Here is a 19154-nt window from a genome sequence, read left to right on the forward strand (position 1 = left end):
GAGCGAGGCTGTATTCCCATATTTGTTCATACATACAATATTTAAAAGCCACTGAAATTTAAAAAAAAAAAACCTCAAAACTTTACTCACAACCGAACAGACTTAATTTCAAGTTATTCTGACAAAGTCTAATAAAAGCATATATTCACCATTAGCAAATGTTGCCCTCTTTCTGTAAAATTTAATTAATGATAAAACATAATTGAGTTGTTTTGGTTGTTTGCCAAATACATACATATGCAAAAATGCCCTCCATGATATACCTCCGGCAAATAAAGGCATCGGAGCCTATGGAGGAAGCAATATTTTTAGCCCTGAGTTTATCACCCTTTCAGTTCTCAATTTGAAAGATTCCCAGGGCTTTATCATTATGTACATTTGGCCTCGGACTGAATTTATATTTAATTATTCGTGAACATTAAAGGATCTGGCATTTCAGCTTGAATTAGCACCCTGGAGACAGGAGAGTTGAAGAGTCTCTGAATTCAGCTAGCATCTCCAACATCTATTAAGTGTCGGGATCTAAGCCAGTCATGGCACCCCCCCCACCCCAACTGAATTCCTGGTTAGTTCTTAGGACAACCCCACAAAGTATTGTACCCACTTCTCAGATGGGGAAACTGAAATCAGAGACCTGAAGCAACGTGCCTGAGTTTACTCAGTTACAAGAGTGGCGATGCAAAGACCCAAACCTAGGAGTCTTGAGGGCCAGTCACCAAGCTCGGTACTGTGCCATGTGTGAATGTGGAGTCCCTGTGGGCCTTTGCTGTTTGCACAGCATGCCCATGTGATTTGTCACTGGACTCCCACACACACCCTCAGGAAGTCAGTACTAGATGCCCATTGTGCCACTGAGGAACCGAGGCTAGGAATCATGCAGGACAGGTGTAAACAGAGTTGTCGTGTAAGCTGAGCTCCTTCTGCATTACCACGTGCCATGACTCAGGGGTCTGGATGGATTTCAAAACAGCACATGGCGTGGGGTAAGGAATAGGTTTTATTGGAGAAAGAGAACATGTAGAAGCCAGGGGTCAGCCAAAAATGAAAATCCCATCATCTTAAGGAGAGATATGCCAGGGCCTGGGCAGAGAGCTGAACACCATCTAGGTTTGCCAGAGAGGCCCTCAGCTGCCACAGTTCCCCCGTCTTAGGCCAGCTTGACTACGATCTTTCAGTAGACAGATAATCAAATTTTGGGGGTGTCCAGCAGCCTGAGCACAGGTACCCAGATTTATAGACATTGTCTACGATTCCACAGGCTCTTGCAGGGGGAGGGAAGACCCAATTAGTAATGTTTGCCCTTCCTTCGGTGAAAGTATTCTTACAGTGACCAATTTCAAGCTACTGACTTGCAAACCTCTTGAATATTTAACACCTGACTTTCACAAAGAAGCCCGAGCTAGCATCGGCTTGCCACCGACCTACAGAATGGGAGGCCGGGTGGGTCAGAGAATGCCCTGGCCTCATGGGGAGCCATGCTGGAGTAGAACTTCCAGCTTGTGGAAGTGGTTTACCCATCTACCTGGGGTTTCTCATCCAAGGTGAGCACCAGGGGTCATTTGGGATCATTCTACTCCTTGCATCACATTAGGTGCCTTGTCTCAGGCCACACAGCCAGGGCAAAGGAGAAGCAGACCTTGAACCTGGGCTCTTTTAGTTCGGCCACACCTCTGCTCCTCTGCACAAAAATCCCAAGTCCATCTCTGGGGGCTGACAAGTTCCATCACAGTTGTCTCAATTCTACGTGGCAAATGAAGAAGGGAGAGAGAAAATCCTCTGCGAAGTGTGGAGCCATGAGGTTAACCTCACAAACAGCTACTTGACATGCATGTTTGGACACTGAGTCAAGGCTGGGGGTCATGTCTTAGTTGAACAAAAAGACCACATGCTGACAAGCAGAAAACTGCTTTCTTCACCAGGCAGGGAGAGCCGTGGACTGCTTTCAGAGGCCACATTTGTTGGTTTGTTGTTGGGATGTCTACTGACAACCCTGTTCAAAGGAGCCACGAGAAGAAAAGTGGAAGCTGAAAGGGCTATCTTTGGTGTAATTAAGAGATATCACCACCCGTTTTTCTCAGCGAGGAGGCCACAGCTGACTCAGCTGATAAGGGCTGTGAAGGCGAGGGCCCAAGGTGCCGTGGGGAATGGACTGGCCCTTCTGTGGTCAGACCTCTCATCCCAGCTCTGAAGAGGATGGAGGCAGAGCCGGATGGAGTCAGAATCAGGCCCATCCACAGTTTTCTGAAGACACGGAGGGAGGAAGCAAGAACTCACCTTTATTTCCTTTTCTAGCTTAGAACTAACCCTGGCTTCTGAGTGAGGTTATAGGGGAGACACTTCATTGTGGGGCTGGGCCTGCCTCTATGTGCAGAAATGGGGAAAATCTTGGACACAAACACCCTTTGTTGCAAGTTTAAATGGTCCGCCCGTGGGTGGCTCACACCAGGTGTTTGGATCTGGAGATGAGGAAGGGCCCCAGCTTAGGCCTTTTGGGTAGGCAAATACTCTTCCTAGGTGGAAAAACTGAGCCTGAATTAATGAATTAACTCAGAAATATTTATTGAGCGACTACTATAGGCCAGACACTGCATTGGCTATTGCCCGTGCGTTCTCCCTCAAATGACACGGAACTACGGAAGACACAGACCTGTAAACAGGCAGATGAGACCATGATCGGGAGCCGTGGAAGTGTGGAGAACTGGAGAAGACAGAGAACATAATTCCCAAGAGAAGTCCCAAGTGGCTGCATACCAGTAGGCAAGGTAAAGTTGGGATGGAGAGAATTCTCTAGGCATTGGGAAGAGCGTGATCCAACGTCTAGCGCCAAGAGAGAGCATCGTGCATCTGGACAGTCTAGAATAACTGAATGGGGCTGACAGGACCAGATCTGTAATTTGTGGAAGACCAGTCTGGTGGCAGGATGCGGGGTCACACCTGTAGGCTGGGAGAACCAGAAGCAGAGAGGCCTGGATGGAGGCAGTGACTGCAGCAGGTGGGCAGTGCAGGGAACCTGGGTCCGGAAGCGGCGGGTGACAGGAGAGAAGACATTGAGTCAAGAGCTGGGCAGCCTTGGTGATGAGTGTTGGATGGAGAGGAAGGGGGGTGGAGGAAGACCCCCCTTAGCTGGGAACATTGTGCCTTGGTGGGATGCTGACCATGTCACCTGGATGGAGGCTTGAGCTGTGGGGCAGTAGACCTTCCATGACACCAGCGGGCCTGCTGTATCCTCCTCGCTCAAGTTCACTCTTCACTGAGGCTGCTGAGCAGCCCTTCATGGGGCAAGAAGGGAGTGCTCCCAGGGGAGACAGGAGTGCTCCCAGGGCAGACAGATCTTTCTGTGTGTTGTGCAGAGTTGCACAGATAGGCTGGACCCCTCCGCTGGTCTTCTGGTGACTGGATTCCCTTTGCACCAGCAAGTTGTGTGGGACACCAGACTTTCAGATGCCCCTTCGCTGTGAGCACAGATATGAGCACAGATCCTGCCAGATCCGTGCCTCCTGATTTTAGTTCAGGCATTCCTGGCTGTGGCTTTGAAATCGTTTTTTTTTGTTTTTTTTTGTTTTTTTTTTTTTTCCCTCCAGCTCAGAAATGCATAACAGCTGTGTTCACTGTTGGCCTTCTAGCCTTGAATTCACTCTAAATACATTTCTTCTTAGTAATTTCTCCTTTGAATGCTGATGTTTGGCTAGGCATTAGTATACACAATTCACAGGCTCTGTGTTGCTCAATTTTTAGTTCATTTATTTGACAACTTGAAATTCCTCGCAAGTGGTGCTTTTATTTTGTTATTTGCATCTGGAAATCATTCCCAATGTACCACGGAATAAATCTGGCTTTTCTTTCTGTCTTTATAATTTTTTTCTTATTTTAAAAATAATAAATGTTCATTATAAAAACTTTAAAGAAAAATATATACTTAACAATAAACACTATAAAAAAAATCTCCCCAACATCCGTCCCTCCAAACCTGAGGTAACTCCTGTTGGCCTCAGAGCAGTACTTCTCAGTCTCTAAAGTGCATACGAATTAGTGAGAGCACAGGTTCCCTGCCCTCATCCCGTCAAACGTGTGGGTTCCCCAGGGCCGGAGTGAGGCCTCAGAGCTCACTGTCCTCACACGCACCCCTCGGGCTGCTGATGCTCCCGGTTCTGTGGCCCACACTTTGATAGACTTTATCCTAAACACCCAGTACCCACCCAGGGCCATCTTGTATTCCCCGAAGTCCTACTCACCAACATCTCAGAAACATCTTTCGTGTCTTCAAACGTCCTTCTTTGGTGGCATTTTGAAAGGCTGCATGGGGTTCTTCATGTCGGGTCTACAGATCCCAAGGGGGTCCACGGGTAGACCTGTTCTCTTGGTTTTCCAATGTTTATTTGTTTTGCACTTAAAATATTATCTTGAGGAGGATGCCGCATGATTGACCAACGACCAAAGGAGCGCATTAGACGAAATGGTTAAAACCCGCATAGCATCCGCCGTGAGTGGCATCCAGCGGTTTCCCTCTAGCATCTCCTGGTGGTAAATCGTATTGCTGTGACCGCCACCATTCATAAATCTTTGCATAGATGTGTATGCACTCGGGCACATGTGTACATGTATGTATATGTATTATTCATACACGTAGCATATAGATATATTCTCTATAGTTACCTGATATGAAACTCGAATCCAAAAGCCAAGGGCTGGTTTAACAACGTCTCTTGGGAAACAGCCCTCTGACGGACTCTCTCCTCCCCGAGGCACGCTTGAATCCACTCTGCCCCTGCTCCGATGTATTCTCCACCCATCTGGCACCCCCCACTTCTACTCCCTAGGTCTAGAACATCTTTGTTCTCGTTATGCTGTGCAGCTTTCATCGGGGGCAGTACCTCCTCAGCCTTGCTGAGGATTAACAACACAGCTCATTGGAAATATATGTTCCACGCGTGCTTGGGAAGGTGAGGAAAACACCAGCAGCTCCCGGTTCCGCCTGCGGTTCCCCACCAGCTCTCTGACATTCCCCTTCCCATCCTTAGAGACAACCTCACTGGGGCTGCCCCCCTCTCCGACTGACAGAAGTGACACCCGACCAGAAGTACATTGTGCTCTGTGCATTGTGGGTCCCGTCACTAATTCCACACAGAGGAATTCGTTCCCATGGCCTCTACAGAGGAGGACATGGAGTGATTAGAGGACTTCTCTGATGCCTCAGAGCAGTGGAACTAGGATTTGTAAAACTCTTTATTGAAGGGTAATATATAGATGCCAAAGTGCAAAATCGTAAGTGTCCAACGCCATGATTTTTTTTAGTAGACAGGATATGCCCATGAACTCAGCACTCAGATCACAAAATGACCAGCCCCCAGAGGCCCCTTCGTGTCACCTTCCAGGCACGAACCCCACATCCCCCCAGGATAACCAGCCCTCCCCTCTATCACCATGAGTTAGTTTCACCATTTGGTACCTAATATAAATGGAATCACCCAGCACATATTTTGTGCTTTTTAAATTTTCTTGCTCAGCATTACACTGGTGAGATCGGTCTTTCTTGTCAGGTACATCTACAGAATCACAGATGTATAGTATCACATTTCCTAAATACACCACCCTCTCTCCTTTCTACTCTGGAGGCAAATTTGGATCATTTCCAGTTTGGGGCCATTACAAATAGTATTTGACGTGAACATATACACATATTTCTGTTGGGTATATACCTAACCGTGGGATTATTGGGTCCGTTTTAGTGGATTCTGCCAAACAGTTGCCCAAATGGGTTCTAGAGAAGCTGAGCTTTAAACCCATTCTTCTGCCTCTACAATGAATTGTGGGAACAGGGTGGGTGGCATATTTGTTTGTTTTTTTTTCTAATGAAAAATATATCCAGTTTCTCTCTGACTCAGTAGTGACAGCTGTCAGTATTAGCCATAACAGTGGCCCATTCCATGTCTTTGGATCACACCAGAGCCTGTTGCCTTCACCCTCAAGGATTGGAGGACGTCACTGGTTCTCCATCTGTGTTGATCTTCATGATATGAAGATATAAAATGAATATGCCATGATACGGTATGTCCAGGCTTCTGGTATCCATTCAAAGGGAGTGGGCACTGTGACAGAGCTTTCTTCCTCCCACTCCCAAGATCATGAGGATCAGACAGTTTACGCCAGTTTTATGGGAATTCTTGGCCAAAGTCAGGGAGACTTCATTGTTTTCAACAGGTTTTAATTAATCTAATAGGTTACTTTATAAGCCAAAGAATGAAAAGTTTAGGACCCCAAGAGACAGACACCAAGTCAAAGGATTTTCTAACAAATCTCTTTTTTAATTTGCTGATCAAGATGTTATTAAAAAATATAGACATTAGCCATAGTGGTTTCTCAACCCTCTGTGAGGATGAATTCCTTCATACATCTGAACTGCCCTTCCTTGGGTAGGACTGGAATAATAATAATAATAATAATAACAGTGATAATAATGTAATCATAATAATGGATTCGTCTGTGGTCAAACTCCATGGACACGTGGAGGAACTTGGTTGCTACTTCTTTATACTAAGATTTCCCACCTCTCCCTGATGACTGACAATGTGCTATCCAGTCACAACCTTTTCTTCTTTATTGGGACACTGAAAGCCCACCTTCTTCTGTTGTCGCCTAGAAATATTACTAAGTAGCCATCGTGCAAAAATTCTTAAGACATGGACCAAAATAAATAATGACTTAAGAATACTTCATGATTTTTATTTTCCCCCTCTTTCTGCCCTCTGGGAATGGAATGACCCAAGGCTTATGGTATCAAAGACCCTTAACAATATGTTTTCCCCAGATATAGGAAGGTTTGTGACATGGTAAATGACCAAGAGTTCTGACCCATGGATGCACCATTGTTGAACAGACAGTTTGCTCATCGATCTTCATTTGACATTCTTTTTTTTTTTTTTTTTACAAGATTTTACTTATTTATTTGAAAGAGAGAGAGCAGGAGATGGGGAGAGGCCAGAGGGAGAAGCAAACTCCCCACTAAGCAGGGAGCTCATTGAAGGATTTGATCCTAAGATTCTGGGATCATTACCTGAGCCATAGGCAGTTGCTTAACCAACTGAGCCACCCAGACACCCCTTCATTTGACTTACCCAATGATCTACCAAGGGTCTGAAGTGGCCCCTAGTCCCCTTCCTAAGTCAGGGAAATCCACGTTGAAGCTCATACTACTCTTTGGTTATGTTTATATCTCTTAATGTTTTAATCTTCTCCATCTCTCAATTCAGAGAGATCATAGACTGTTACAGTTGGAAGGAACCCTGGAGATGGCCCAAATATATATATGTGTGTGTGTGTGTGTGTGTGTGTGTGTGTGTGTGTGTGTGTAAAGATGGCCCAACTTTATAAATAGGATGGAAAATTATATCTAAAGTCAAACGATGTAAGAAGTCCTAATCTTCTGCCCCTCACCCTGGTGTCCTTTTGCCCCAACTGGGTCTTCTGAGCCTTTATTGTCCTGGGGAAGACTTGAGCCCAGTCTGGAAAATTCCCAGGTCTTTAGGAGACTCAATCATGGCATACCATGATTGATATCAGGGACCCATCATCTCTAGCACCATTCTACTGAGACTGATGTTGTCCCTTATCTTTTCACTGCTTTTGGCAGCATTCTTAGAGGGTGGTCTAACACTAAGGGTTCAGCTGATGGCCCCCGTGCCCTCTCAAGGTCAGAGCACATTACAGGACCAACCCAGCCTTTGAAGAAGAAAGAGCCTTGTGCAAACTCCAGGAAATGGGAATGAATCACTGCAAGATCCAGCTGTGTAACCCCTGTTTTGTTTGAGGAGAGTGACTTATATTACCCAAATGGGCTATTTGGGAGAGGATAATCTCTGTATTGGTTGTTTTCCTGTGTTGTTCCTATTTTGTCCTCAACATCTAGCTTATGTCTGACACAGATTAAGTTCTCAATAAGTACGTGTTGAGTGAATAAATGAGTAAGTGAAGGAGTAGTCAAAAGATCAATTCCAGTGGTCTCCCCACACTGGGCTAATAGGAAAGGACCCACCTTTATCTCTGCTTATAGGCACCTATATATTCTTTCATACGCAGAACAAAAGCCTTTAAGTTTGGGATTAAGAAAAACAATTTTCCCTTTCTTAGATCAGTGTTTTGTATCATTTACTGTTAAGAGGATAAAATGATGAATTTGGTAGAAGAAAGATATTTGGAGAAAGGTTCAGAAATTTAAATATCCTATGGGAGTATGTAAGTATATACTCACACACACACATATATACTCATATATATAATATAATATATTTATGCATAAGTATACATAAGTGAGTATATGTAACTCTTGGCCTTTGTGAGTTGACACTTCCTGTATTTTGTTTTGTGGACAGAATGGTCCCGTGTAGGTCAATATCGCAGGTAACCAAAGCAAAAATGTTTCTGATAAGGTGACCCACTTGGATGCCACTATCTCTGTAATGTTTCCTACAGTAGTTCTGTGTCTTAAAGGAAACTGAAGTTAGCATATGCATATATTAAGAGAAAGATGGTTTTTATTATTCTGACTATCAGATGGGAAAATGTTACACCATCCCAAACTGGGGGCACACGGTGGGGTCATACGCTGCCGGGGTTGAGTGGCTTCATTCTGCCGTGTGTTTCCACAGGACTTTTCCTACTTTACTCGTCTCTTTCTCCACGTCCACGTGCTCTCGGTGGTCCCTCATCCTTGCTGTTCCTCTGCTCGCTCCTGATAAGACTAACTAGTTCTTGGAATTTGCTGGTTTCAGATTGCGATGGGCTGGGAAACCAGTCTCCATGCATGTCCCAATCCTGTGCTATAAACTCAGAAAAATGGGATAAGACAGACTTGGTTTCAGTTTCTGTCCTGCTGGTGATCAGCTGTTTCACCTTTGGACAGGTCACTTGAACCACAGGAGTTCTGTTTCTTACGTGAGGGGAGGCTAGTAACACCTACTGTCCGCCTTTGGGGAAAGACCAAATGAAACCCCCTAGGTGACCGTGCTGGCCCCGTAGCAAACGCTCTGTCAGTGTGCCCCTCCCTTCTTCTTTCCCTTTCCGGCGAAAATCTGCCTACAAAGGTGTGAAGTAATTGCAAAGCTTTCTCTAGGAGGAATAGGCTTGTATGTATGTGCGTGCACCCTTCCAAAATTGAAAGTTACCAAGTAAGTGTACTGGTATTATCAATATCCTGCTTGATATTGATATTATCAATATCTTGCTGTACTAATAAGGGATACTAGCTCACTTTAGCATTGTCCAGACAGAATGCTAAGATAATTTTTTTGTTTGAAAATCAGTGACCCAGTCTCCCCATCTGCCAGTGTCTCTCCTCTAGCTGAAGATCAGAGAACACATATCCAGCAGGAAATTCAAGTATAAGCACCGGGAGATCTGGTCTGTTCACAATTGTACATTCAGGGCCTAGAACGTCACTGATGCACCATAATTTTTGGACTGAATAAATAATCTATTTCCTACAGATGTCATATCATTTATACTGTGTCCCGGTCCCGTCAAAGGAAAAATGAAGGTGAAAAGAGACACACTCACCCAGCTATTGGTCTATTTTTTTTTTTTTTTAATTTCCCTGCTCAGGGTGAAATTTCCCTCGAAAAATCATGTAAGATCGCAGCTGTCAGAATGAGTTCATTAGCTGGGCTAGGGATTCCAGCTTCGAGAGCCGAAGCTTCCACCCAGCCAGGTGTCTGTTTCAAGAACAGGATCCTCGTATGCACAACTTTGGTAGAGATGACCTGCTGTCTGACAAGGAGCGGCTACCGGCCGGCTCGCCCCATGCCACCCGAGGGTTCAGTGGAGACGGAGGCGTGTGCAGACTGCCGGAGAGCGGCGGCAGGAACGTGATGCCTCCCGCTCTGGCACCGCGGGTTTGTCGTGCAGATGGTCCTGTGGCAAACGGAGGCACTGTGGAAGTGCTCCTCCTTGCCCTTGCTGATGTAAGCGTGGGGATATTATATTCAATTTTTGGTCTCCCTCCATATGCCGCTCCTCCAGCTTATTTGTCCACATGAAGGGAGACGATGCACCAAACAGCAGGACACGTGATTCTGCTTTAATTACAGTGATGAGCTCTTTGTCGGGGTGCCATGAGCTACAATGCTGCCTTGTTCCCTGACAAAGTCAGAGCAGGGGCGACACTGACGGCCCCGGCAGCCGCCAGTCACCCGTCTTGGGCAGCAACAGTATTTGGTTGGAGATGTGTTGCTCGAACACCAAGAGCTCTGACTTTGCCAAGCTTAAAGAAAAGGAGAAAATCACTCAGAAAATCACTCAGAGAAAATATTGCAGCTTTGAAGATAGGAGGCTCTGGACAAAGTCCGGAGGCTGAGAGCACTCCTGGCGGGTCACAGGTGATGTCGTCACTGTTAGCAGAAACAATGAGGTCATCATTCTCGTGCTGGTTGAGTTGTTCAGCAGACACTGAGGGCCATGTCAGCACAGTCCAGCAAATGAAAATAAACCCACCATCCATCCAGGCCCCTTTTTGCCTTGCTGCTTTGCCCTTCTTCTCTTTATTTTTTTCCTGAAGAAATTGCTACACTAGACGTCTCCATTCGTTCACAGGGTATCTTCCTTCCACTGGTCTTTAGGGTTGTAGAGAGCAAAGACCTTGCCCGACTTATCTGGGTTCTCTTGCTCCAAGCACAACACACCAGGACATAAGCTGTAACTGTGGATTCTGTGGAATTAATAGAAAGATCAGGAATCTGGTTACTTGTTGAGGCATAATTTTTTTTTTTTTCAGGAACCAGAGAGAGAGTGACAGGCTCCAGGGCTGAGGGAACATGGACAGTGCCCCATGGATGCCAAACCCTTTGTGACTGACAGGGAGAGGCTATCCAAGCAGTTGGAGCAGGGGGTGAGATCATGGGCTAGTGAGCGGGACTGTGTAGCTTCAGTTCTCACCCTGCCACACTCCAGCCAGATGACTTTGGTCAGAGTATGGGACGTCTCTATGCCTCAGTTCCCGTAGATGCACAATAAAGGTACTAATAGTACCTGCTTCATTGGATTTTCCTGACGGTTAAAGACAATCCTTGTGAGAATTCTGCCACATAGAAAACTCTCAAACCATATTAACTACTCTTGTATATTATTATTATTATTATTATTATTATTATTATAAATAGCTAATATACTTAATATCTTTGTACTTGGGACTCAGGATGGGCAGGTGTGAATGTCACTTTTGAGGACCCAGAGATAGATTTACCCCTAACATTATCCTTGAAGACACTATTTGGCTTATTTAAAAATATTTACTCATTTTTAAAGACCCTTTAAGCTCCTTTTTATTCAAAAAGTAGTTCTATTCTTATTCCAATAAGAATGGCATAAAGAAAATCTTATTACACTCATAATCTTAAATTAAGATAATTGAAAACTACCATTGAAACGTGGACCCCAAATGTATCAGAAAATTAATTCAATTTCAATTACAAATAACAAGAACCAACTGTACTTGAATGCGTGTGAAGTATAGAATCATAGTTAAACATTTAAGGAATATGTCCTTATCTTGTTACTATGGCGACAGGTTACTCCCAGAATTCATGGTTCTATGGTAACAATTGAATTACACTATTTCCTCTCCATATTGAAATATTCAGCAACTAATTTCCTGTAGCTTCATAATATATCATGTTAACGACCTCAGAGGTGGAAACCAAGGTGGTGAGATTGTCTTCAGGCTCTGGGGTTATTCTATTAAACAAAGCAGAAAAAACCATGTTTATACTCATTTGACTGGGAACTACAAGGGAGTTCTTAATGAGAAGGAGATGGCAATGACACTTCATAGGGAACTGCTAAATTTAACTCAAGTGGTTAGTGTTACTTACTCATTAGGTCCAGGATAAGATCACCACCATGAGAAAAGTATAGTTTCATGTGGGTGAAGACAGGAGGAACATGGTAGAACTCAATTCAACTTCATAAATTGTTAATGGAGATTTACTGTGTCCTGGGCACAAATGAGGTGGAGCTGCCTCATAGCCCATTTTTTGTCTATTAGGATGTTTATGGATGTTGTTCTGTGTACTGCAAAACATTCAGGACAGTAGGACTAATAGCAAAAGCAAATGTAACTGAGGTCTAAAATCCATATCACCAGTATCAGTTTCTACAAAGTTCCTCATGAGATCCTAGAAACAGCAAAGAATGTGAAGCAAAGGTGTGTTGGAGCCAGCTCATGCCAGATTACACCAGCTGGTAAGCGTCTCTTCCCAGCTCTGTGTTCATCCACTTTAGTGGCTTGAAGTCAGCCATGAAGGAAGTATTTACACCATAGAAATAGACAAACATTGCAGGTAATAACATGAGATCATATCCTCATACCTCACAGATTTCTCTCTCCTTTTTCTGTATCCATTTATCTCTCCCACACCACCTCCACACATATCCATGAGGCTGATTTTGCCTCTGTAGGTGAAGGTTGGATAGCATCAGTTTTTGAGTTGCTCCCCAGTTCTGTCACCCTGATTCAAGCCACCATTATCTCTTGCCTAGACTTTGTCTATAGACTTCTAACTGATCCCCTGGTGTCCATCTTGCTCCCTTCCAATCCAGTCTCCATATGACAGCTGGAGTGATCTTCTTAAGTTATAAATCACTTAAGCAAGCAGAAGAAAAGAAATACAAATGAAATCAAGGCAAAAATACATTTAATTAAAAACAGGAAAACAATAGAAAATCAATGAAACCAAAAGCCGCTTCTTGAAAAAATGAATAAAACTAGTAAATCTCTAGCCCAGCTAATCAAGGAAAGAAGGAAAAGATACAAATTACCAATATCAGGAATGAAAGGCAGATTATCATTACTGATCACATGGACATTAAAGGGTAACAAAGGAATATTACAAAGAACTGTAGGCCCACAAATTTTCTATCTTAGATGAGAAATTAATTCCATGAAAGACATAAATTATTAAAACTTCTATAAGGAGAAATAGATTACCTGAATAGCCCTATACTTATTAAGGAAATTAAATCAATAATTGATAACCTACCAAAAAAGAAAGCATCAGTGCCAAATGGTTTACTGATAAATTCTATCAACCATCAGATTCAAATGGCTTCACTGATTTTGCCTCTGTAGGTGTAAGGGAGAAGTAAGGGAAACATGTAAGGGAGAAGTAATACTAATTACTTCCAAACATGTAAGGGAGAAACATGTAAGGGAGAAGTAATACTAATTACTCACAATCTCTTCCTGAAAACAGAAGCAGAGAAACCACTTCCTAACTAGTTCTGTGATGCCAACATCACCACTCTAATAGCCAAACCTGATAAGGGCATTACAAGAAAGGAAAATACAGGCCAATATCTGTGTGAACATAGATGCAAAACTTCTCCCAAATAGCAAATCAAATCCAACAATACATATAAAGAATTATATTCATGCCCCAGTGTAATTTATTTCAAGTATACAAAGCTGGTTCAACATCTGAAAATCAATGCATTATGTCAACAGGATGAAGAAAAACATTCTATGATTATGTCAATTAATCTAGATCAAGCATATGACAAAACTCAATGCCAATTCATAATCAGCAAACTAGGAATAGAGAATAGCTCTCTCAACGTGATAAAGAACATTTACAAAAACCCTACATGTAACATCAAATGTACAGATGAAAGACTGAATGCTTTCCCACTAAGATCAGGCACAAGGCAAGGATGTTCTCATCACTCCTATCAAACATGGCAATTCTAGATAATACAATGAAAATAAAAGAAAAAAGAAAAGTTATGTGTATTGGAAAAGAAGAAAGAAAACTGTCTCTTGGCCAATGACATGAGTATCTGTGTAAAAATTCCCAAAGAGTCTGCAAAGTAGCTATGTGAGTATAGCAAGGTCACAGAGTACAAGATCAATGTACAAAAGTCAATCACTTGTTTATACAGTTAGGTATAACACTATAAATTTAACATAATATGTGTGCTGAAAGCTGCAAAGCTATAATGAAAAGAAATCAAAGAATATCTAACTAAACAAAGAAAGGCACCATGTTCATGAATTGGAAGACTCAACGTTGCTCAGAGGTCAGTTCTTCCCATTTGATTTATAGAGTCAACACAAGCCCTACCAAAATCCTAACAAGATAACTTATAGGTATCAACATATTGGTTTTAAAATTTATATGGAAAAGTAAAAGGTTTAGAATAGCCAACATGGTGTTGAAGGAGAAGAACAAAGTTGGAGGATTCACATTACCCAATTTCAAGACAATACAGTGGTTGAAATTAGGTACTGTGAGTAATCAAAACAGTACAGTACCCATAAATCTTGACACAGGATCCCAGGATAGAATACAATATGTGGCAAAATAATCTAATAGTTTTACAAATATGTGGATCCATCTTACAAAAAAAAAAGAGTAAAGGAAAAACTGATGACCTAAATAGTTCAGAAATGAGTAGAATCCCTTGGACTAAAAAGAAATGAAACTGTATATAGCACTGAACTATTGTTGGTAAAGTTCTTCCCTGTGAGGGTACTGGTTAACAATTCTGAAACCATAATGTATGTATACTGGAACTGAACAATTGAATACACCAGTAGAGGATAGTGGGAGTCTGGTTTCTCATTGTTGGGGTGAGAGTTTACAGACAAAAAAGAGGAGGAAGTTAGACTGCTCCATGTGGTAAAGGAATAGTTTTGGAGACTAGCATGAACCATGTTTTTAATGTTCTACTGTTGCCATCTTGAAATTCTTAATAATTTTTTAACAAGGGGCCGTGCATTTTCATTTTGCACTGGGCCCCCACCAGTTATGTAGCCAGTCTTATTTAACGACCATTCTCTAAATATTGATGTTCTCTAAGGTTCCAGGTGTGGCTTCCTTTTTCCTCACATTCTACCCTCTCTGTGGTCACCCTCATCCATTTTTATGACTTCAACTTCGCCTAGGACTCTGACAACTCGCACATCTATTGCTCTACTGATCACCAGACTTGAATTTCCTACTCCATGTTTCATGCCTCCATGGTTTTCTCCAGATCTCTTAAACTCACCATATCTCCACATGAGTTCATTATTTATTTCCCCTGGTTTCTAATATGCTTCTTTTGCAACATATCAAATATACATAAAAATCCTGAATCAAGCAAATAGAAAAAATAAATAAACCTCAGAATCACCTTGGAAGCTTTTCTCGCCCTTACCCCCATGCAACTATAAACTATAAGCAAGGCTTGCTAACTACATCTAAAATTCTCTGGTACAAATTCACATTCCCTCTTCATTGTATCCCACTCTCTCCTCTCCAGGCCACTGTAGGAGAAGACTTCTGTGTACTGTGCTTCTCTGTTCTGATCCAACTAATGCCAAAAGTCCCTCGAGAATAATTTTACTAAAACTCAAATTGGATACCAGTCTTACCATCTTCAATGGACTGACACTATGTATGGATAAAGTTTAGACTCTTCAGTGACCCAGCAGGCTCTCAGACTCACCCTACCTTCCTGCCATCTTAATTTCTGGCATTCCCACCTCATCCTTTCTAGGTATGATGCCACATGTCCATGCATACTGTCTATCTGGGATGCTGCCACACATCCAACATGCTGTCTGTACCTGGACTGTCTGATCTCCCTTCTCTACTGGCTTTCATGAAGATGCAAGTGTAAGGCTATGAAAACCCTTGGTGCCCACTGGAACCCCTTGTCATCCAGACCTCTTCTCCTCTAATTCATTCTCCACCCAGAAGCCAGATGGAGCTCTCCACACTGCAGGTCTGGTCCTTTCCACTCTCCTCTTCAAATCTTTCAAGTGGATCCCTGTTTCCCACAGGAGAAAGACCCAAAGCTTAGTATGGCTTATGAAACCCTATAGGAGATTAATAGTCCCATCAGGAGATGGACACAGAATTGAACAATGGCAGTACAACATGTTCTGTGATAAAGGTATGATCCATGAGCCAACTGCCTTAGAACTACTTGGGATGCTTCAACAAAGATGTACAGAGGGTACCTTCCTCCAAATAATGAATTAAATTTGTTAGAATACTCCTGTCCCTCTTTATACCTTCCTTCCCATCATCCCCTTCTGAGGCCCTCAGTCAGTGCTCCCTCCAGCAGAGCACACACCCCTGTAAAGTGCATCATTGCCTAAACCTGCAAACTGATTTTCTCTAATGCTGCTCATGTGAAATAAAGTGGAATTTGGACAAGAAATTTCAAAGAATATTTTCTAAGAGGAGTTGACAGGTTGCAAGAAAGCAGGCACTTTTTTTTTTTTTTCCAGAACAACCTTGGAAATATAAAAGCCCAAACTACTTAGTCTACCAAAAATAAAATCAGGAAGAAGCTTTTTCCAAAACAAACCAAAAAGAAAGATTTGTGGTTCAGTCTATAGCCTTGGACATTTGGGAACCCAAGTAAAACTAGACCCCCCAAAAAAAGAGGTTAAGTCTTTTTGTAAATGTGCATGAGGAATATCATTTGTGATTAAATTGTTATGAGAAACATACTCATAACTGCAGAAATTCTTGCCACATCTTCCTAAAATTGCTCTTTGATGTTTTATATGCCAAAAATGACTTCATGAAATAGTGTTCTCTTGGAAACCACCTAAATGGCCCACATAAGGAAGTCATTAAATAAGTCATTAAATGGAGTGGATATGATGGACAATTATGCAGTCATTAAGAGTCCTGTTCTTAAAGATCTTTTCCTTTAAAAGGAAAATGCACAAAAATATTTTAGGGAAATGTGGGTTACAAAATGTTATTTTACTATTATTCCAGTTTTATTTAAAAATTTATGTTTATATACCAAAATGCTAATAGTAGGGTTTCAAATAGGCTGGTATTTAAAGGAGATTCCTTTTAAATTTTCTTTTCCTTTTTTTATTTTTATTTTTTTAAAAGATTTTATTTATTTATTTGACAGACAGAGATCACAAGTAGGCAGAGGCAGGCAGAGAGAGAGAGAGGGGGAAGCAGGCTCCCCGCTGAGCAGAGAGCCCGATGCGGGGCTCGATCCCAGGACTCTGGGATCATGACCTGAGCCGAAGGCAGAGGTTTTAACCCACTGAGCCACCCAGGCACCCCTCCTTTTAAATTTTCTACATTAATTTTTTGTATTTTTTCCCATTCTCTATAATGATCACGTGTTATTTTTAAGATGGTCATTTAATTGATGTTCTAATCTGGGATGCTTTTGAGAATTAATGAGGAATCTCTAAAAACAATGTTACCAAGATCAAAGTCAAAACTGGACTGTTTTAGACAAATATAATATGGGTTACAGGCTAAACTATTCCCCAAAACTCATATATTGAAGTCCTAATCTCCAGTACCTCAAAATGTGAACATCACTGCAGATATAATTAATTAGAATGAGGCCATACCGAAATAGGGGGGGACCCTAACCAGTATAACTGATTTTTTATGAAAAGGAGAAATTTGGACACATACACACAAGAAGAAGGGCGTGTGAACATGGATGCAGAGATTGGGGTGATGTGTCTACAACCAAAGAATGCCAGTGATTGCCAGGAAACCACAAGAATTTAGTGGGGAGACGTTGAATGGAAACTCCATCAGAGTCTCAGAAGGAACCAAGGTTGCCATCACTTTGATCTAGGACTTCTTATCTGCCCAACAATGAGACACTAAATTTCTGTTTTCGCCACCTACTTCATGTTACTTTGTAGTACTTTGTAACGGTAGCTTGAGAAAACTAATATGAATGTCCCTGTAGTTACCTTATGCTTGAAAAATGAGAACAATTCCAGAGCAGGCAGAGAGAAAATTCAGGTTTACTGAATAAAAGGAGTTCGTGCACTCAGCTAGTATGATGCAAAATTATATTATCACTCAAAAATATTTTCTTCTTCTCCATGTCTGTCTCCTTCCTAGGAAGCTTTGCCCTGGTGATATCAGGCTGAACAGGTGAATTGCTTCAGCCAATGAAATGTGAGTGGAAGTTGTATGTGACCCTTAAACATAGGAGCCCTGACTCTGCCATCTTTGCCCCTCGCCCAGTGAGACCAGCATACCCGAGAGAAGAGGGTCTTCTTAGCCTGGACCCTAAAATGAAGAAGATCTAGAGCAAAGCTAAAACTGACCTGTGATATACCTGTAATACAAGATAGAAATAGGTCTGAGCTAATGAGATTCTAAGATGATGAGATCATTTGTTACCCCCACAAAATTTAGCCCCAGCTGACTGATAAAACATTTGCTGTACAACTATCAGGTTATGTGCTGGGAATGGAGTAATGAATTATACACAGATCCTGGATCCAGGAGCTAACATTAAAGTCTGTATCCTTTTCCTTTAAAATATGAAAATTTTTGGCCCCAGGTGTGTTCTACTTTTTTTTTTTTTTTGTAACACCTGCAAGTAAATGTTAAACTATGTTATTTCAATTGGTTTTTCTAGAGGAACAAAATCTTTAAGTGCTCTCATATTCAAAGTGGTTCTTGGAATCTTGAACTACATGTACAGATATAAAGTTTGCCAATTAAAATTTTATGGTTTAGGGAAAGAAACGCCTGTGAAAAATAAACCTAAGTTAATTATTCAGTTATTTAATTCTCATTTGGAAAATGAGATATTCAGACACTATTAAAAGTTATATTAAGGGGTAAAAACCACTTCTGTGGAAACAGTCAAATTTATTTCCTTTACTCTTAAAGAATATTAATTTCAAATAGCGAGCTTTGAAAGCAACCAAATAAGTTGTCAAAGGCAAATAATCCCTCCCTGAGGAATGTTTGAAGGCAACAGATTATACAAGTAGGAGAGAAATCTAAAGTGCTGGTCTGGGTGAAGACAGAAGGGTCACATTCTAAAGTCAGCATTCTAAAGCAAAAATTGCATGGTGTCAAAATTATCCTTGAAAGTCCCTTACGTGGTACTTAAATTCCCCAGACCTGAACCTTTAGAAGTTCAAAAGCCAAGAATTAATGTCTTCTGTTTCTCCCGGGGAGTGAAAGCCAAAGTCTAATTTGAAAGGGGCAAAAGACAATGGGGGAAACAAAGGGTCTTCTTCTTTCTTGGTCTTCTGTTCTTTCCCTAAGTGTCTCTCACCCAAGCCCCTCTCTCCTGCTCATCATCCTCAATAGTTGCACACAGGTAAGGTCAAATGAATTTACATGGGCACATTAAGCAACACATGTGTAGTG

The 19154-nt window shown here is 42.0% G+C and overlaps 1 protein-coding gene across 1 annotated transcript in view; it reads left to right on the plus strand.

Annotated features, from left to right (window-relative positions):
* The window catches only part of CDH13 (cadherin 13), a 987824-nt gene that overhangs the window by 453418 nt on the left and 515252 nt on the right, over positions 1-19154 (plus strand). The window lies entirely within an intron of this gene.

Source organism: Mustela nigripes, chromosome 17 (assembly GCF_022355385.1).
Source record: "Mustela nigripes isolate SB6536 chromosome 17, MUSNIG.SB6536, whole genome shotgun sequence".
Classification (NCBI taxonomy): Eukaryota; Metazoa; Chordata; class Mammalia; order Carnivora; family Mustelidae; genus Mustela; species Mustela nigripes.